Source organism: Suricata suricatta, chromosome 14 (assembly GCF_006229205.1).
Source record: "Suricata suricatta isolate VVHF042 chromosome 14, meerkat_22Aug2017_6uvM2_HiC, whole genome shotgun sequence".
Lineage (NCBI taxonomy): Eukaryota > Metazoa > Chordata > Mammalia > Carnivora > Herpestidae > Suricata > Suricata suricatta.
In genome coordinates this window covers 549,733-554,005 of record NC_043713.1, presented here as the reverse complement: position 1 = coordinate 554,005, position 4,273 = coordinate 549,733, and the positions used below count along the sequence as shown (strand labels likewise).

The window sequence follows — 4,273 nt, the reverse complement described above, 5'->3', positions numbered from 1 at the left end:
GTTTTCTTGCAGTAAATGAGGTCATCCGAAACGATCTCTCCGGCACCAACCTCTGACCGCAGCTGCCCCCACGGAACCCGCCCCGAAGCCGCTGCTGCGCCCTCGGCCGCGGACCGTTGAGCTCCGGCACCAGGACTTCAGGTGGACTGAGCGGACCCCGACCCCGTGAAGATTTGCGTTGTGTGCTCGCGGAAGCTGCCCTGCGGCCGGGGGCCGGGCCACGCCTCCCGCGCCAAGGCCCAGGGGGCGGCGGGCGGGCGGCTCTCACCGGGGCGCTCCTGCGCCGCAAGTGCCTTGTCACCCGGACGCCGGCATCAGGAGCCGCGGGCGTGCAGAGCCTGCTGCCCGGGCAGTAGACGTAGGAGCAGCAGCTGCACAGACCCTTGGCCACGAGGCCTCCTCTCCCGTCGGTCAGGAGGAGTCGGGGGAGCGGGGCCGGCAGGGCGAGCGGAGCCTCACGCGTGAGTCTGCGTTGGCCCTGCTTCCTCGGGCCGTGGCGTACAGCCTGCCGCCTTGCTCAGTGCGTCTTCGAGCTCTTGTTTTGTCCTTGCTCTGGTCCCCTGCGCCCTCCCCCGAGTCCCCGGAGCCACGGGACTGCTCCTCGTAGCATTCGAGGGTTCTGTTTGTAATCCGGCTTTGAGCGTAGCGCAGGTAAGCTGATCGCACACGAGAGGTCGCGGGCCAAAACAGGACGTCGGTCTGCCACAGGGCGGGCCTCGCGTTCGCACGCGTGTACAGGTCCGGCACGTGTTCGTGTCCATGTAATCATGACAGGTGCCGTGAGGTCCAGCCTTGGCCCGGCAGGGCTGCCGCGTCGGCAGTAACCAGCATCCACTCTGGAAGATGCATCTGAGACCAAACCCGGCTTCCCAGCCACGTGCCCCGGGCCCCGGCCCCGGGCCTCCGCCGTCTCGTGTGGTGCCGTCCCGCGCTCTCTGGAAAGCCCGGAGAGCCGTGTTCTCAGCACCTGGGTTGACAGATGGCCAATGGAACAGTCACTGTAAATAACATCACAAAAGGAGTGTAACGTATTTGTTCGGCTGTAAGATTACTTCACAGGAGCCTTATAAGTCTGCTTCATCTAAGACCACGATTACCAAAAACGTCGTAACACGCAGCGGCCATAGTCTGTGTTCCGAGTAGTTAACAGATAGGCTAGCGTAAGCTTCACTACTGCGTCTGTACAGTTAACAGCTAGCAGTGACCTGTCCCACATAACCGGAACGCGTGGTCTCATTAAAACATGGCTCACCTAATGATTGTGCCTTAGGAATTCATGCCCCCTCATGGAACACGCCAGAATTGCACCTGCCGGCAGAGGTCCTAAGTTACAATAATGACACGGAAGGTCATGGTGGAGAACTCTCTCCCACAGAAATAAGGACGTTGAAACTCTTCTTCCGTGCGGTTGTGTCTGGTTCTTGTCTGACTCCCAGAAAGGACGCAGCCCTGAAAGCCACGCCCGTAGCTATGCATGGCGGCCCTGGCTCTGCGTGGACGTGACCGTGCCTCTCGCTGGCTGCTGCCCTGCCCGGGGCCCTGGACCCCACAGGGAGCGCCCGGGGCTCGCAGGAAACGCAGCTCGGTGGGCCGCGTCCCGAGGGAAGGAGACGTGTGGTATTTGCGTCAGCTATCTGTACTTAGGAAATAGACCCAATAAAGCAATACTTTTTTTGCTGGACAATCTTAGTCTGCCAGTGATTCTTTATGGGCACGGACGACGCTACCCGGCCCTGAGCGACCTCCCGTGCTGCGCCCTGGCTCCTGTGCCGTCTGCACAGAGCGCCCCTGCCTGACCCGGCCCCTGCAGCGGGGCCCCCTCCTCCACGTCAGGAGACGCCTGCTCAGAGACGCTGGCCCGGAGAGCGGCGAGTGACCTGGGCGAGGCCGTGGCCGCACACGCTCGCCGGCAAGGTGACGTGCGGCCACAGACCTGTTTCTTCACACCCCTCGGCCCTCTCCCCGCCACACCCCTTCACGCTCAGGCGCGGGCCGTGACCCAGCACTGGTCCAGCTGCTACTGTTCTCACTTGTCACTGACCGTGTTTGGCTCTTAGGGCTTCGTAAAACGCAAGATTTCCTGTTTCTGTTGCTGAGACGAGGTGGAGAATTCGAGAACCCCCGGCACCTAGCGAGTGTGGTTGGCAAAGCGCCCGCCCCAGTGGCCTCCGAGGGGCGTGGGGGACAGGGGCCCAAGGGGGCCTGTGGGCAAGAGGGGACCCACGGGGCCCATCACAGGCCAGGAGCCCCGAGCCCACTGGGCGCAGAGGGGATCAGGCACCCCATCCGCCCCCCCTGAGAGCAGACTCGTGGGACCCCAGAGCCGGACTTGCCTCCCTGAAGAATGTCCTGGAAGCTCTGAATTTCAAAGCAAGTTTTTATAAATCTGTCACCACGCCCTTCCCAACAATAGAATTTTAGATTCCGGAAACAAAAACACAAATCCATGAAACGACGGAAGGTTTCTGCCACGCCTGTGGACTTAGTCTCGCTTCTTCCAGGTGGCCCTGGGGCGGGGAGGGAAGCCCACTGCCTTGAGCCAGGCGCTGCTGTGTCGGGCCCTCTCCCCGCACGCTGGCCACCCCCAGAGCATGGGGGCCGCAGGCCTGCAGCCGCTCCCTGCTCGCAGCGGCCGGGGTCAGGGAGCAGGTACCCCAGACCCGCCCGCTGTGGCGCAAAGCGGGGGCGGCCGTGCCCGGGGCCCGCGTGGCGCACTGCCCCCCTTGGCCGCCGCTCCCAGCCCCGCCCAGGTGTGAGCGCGTGCCAACATCCGGCCAACATCCGGCCTCTCCCAGCAACCGAGCGCGACCGAAGCAAAACTCCGAGTATTTTAGCGTCTCCGTTTCCAGGGTGTCCTCTGGCCTGAGCAGCCGGGGTCCCCAGCTGGGGACAGGTCTCCACGCCCCCACCTTGGCTTCTGCAGATCCCGAGACCTCCCCGTGGTGTCCCCACAACATCACCAGGAGGGGTCTCTGCACGACGGTCATTACGTATGTCCTGAGAAATGGGTCGCCCATCGGAGCACGGAGGCTGCGCTGAAGCTGCTGCGTTGGCAGAGGAGGCGCAGAGCCCGGGACGCAGGGCCTGGGGGAGAGCACGGTTTTCAAAGAACTAAATTCACACACGGTGAAACTGACCGTGTTGAGGTGGACAGTCCAGGGGCCCGGAGCACATTCACGGTGTTGTGCAACCGCCACCTCTGTCTGGTTCCGAATATTCTGCCACCCCTAAAAGGAGCCCTGGAGCCCTCCCCCGGCCCCTGGTAACGTCTGTAAACTGTGCTTTCTGGGTACTTTGCATCCGTGCACCCATAGGCAGGCCGCCTGCAGTGAAAGAACTCCGCAAAACGGCTTCCCGGTTCGCGCAGATCCCAGTGTGCATAGGATGTCACTCCTTCACTCCTTGTGGCCAGGGAATACTCCGGCGTGTGGCTAGGGCAGTTTCTGAGCACGCGTTGGTGGGGGGCGCTGGCGGACAGGTGTCTGTGTGGGTCCCCGCCTGCAGGCCTGGGGCCCGGCCCTCAGAGTGCGTCTCTTGGGCACCTAGGTAATTGTATGTCGGACTCTCTTCTTTAAGTTTATTTATTTCGAGGGCAGGGAGGGAGAGAGAGTCCCCAGCAGGCTCCACGCTGTCGGTGCAGAGCCCCACACGGGGCTCCATCTCACCAACCCTGAGATCCTGAGCTGAGCTGAAATCGAGTCCCAGCCTCAACGGACGGAGCCCCCCAGGCCCCTGTACGTCTCACTCTGAAGAACGATTTTCTCTTGCTCAGTTTGAAACGTATGCGTCCCTAAGACCGACCCAGGATCACTGACCTAGCCTGCAATCGTGCGTGTGAAGCACATCTTGTTCGTAATTCTTCCTGCCAGGAAACGCTACGTTACCTGTAAGACGACTAATGCCCATCTGTGTCCAAGCAGAAAAGGGGTCTCGCCCTCGCGCCTCCTCTGCCGCCGGGCCGCCAGCCCGAGCTGCTCACGGGGAGCCGCCGGAGGAGCACGGAGGAGAGGCCACGGCGCAGATGACCCGTGTCGTGGGGACTGTGCGTTGGGGTGGGGCTCCCGGAGCTCCCTGCGGGCCCGTGCTCCGTGTCCTGACCTTTCCACGGCCATTTCCTGCACTGCGTGACCTTCTGACAGTTGTATTTCTCCCTGGACCCTTGTGTCTGTGACCACTGGGTCACAGCTGAGTGGCTCCTTCCCTAAGGTGCCAGGCCCGGGACTTGCTCCCAGTAGCGAGTGTGATTATCAGGGCCTTTCGTAGCATTTCATAT

The 4,273-nt window shown here is 62.3% G+C and overlaps 1 long non-coding RNA gene across 1 annotated transcript in view; it reads left to right on the top strand.

Annotated features, from left to right (window-relative positions):
- Positions 1–1,684, top strand: part of LOC115278094 — a 4,134-nt gene extending 2,450 nt beyond the window's left edge. The window contains exon 2 of the long non-coding RNA XR_003902693.1: positions 13–1,684. This is a non-coding gene — a long non-coding RNA (uncharacterized LOC115278094). The remainder of the gene's footprint in view (positions 1–12) is intronic.
- Positions 1,685–4,273: the final 2,589 nt, after the last annotated feature.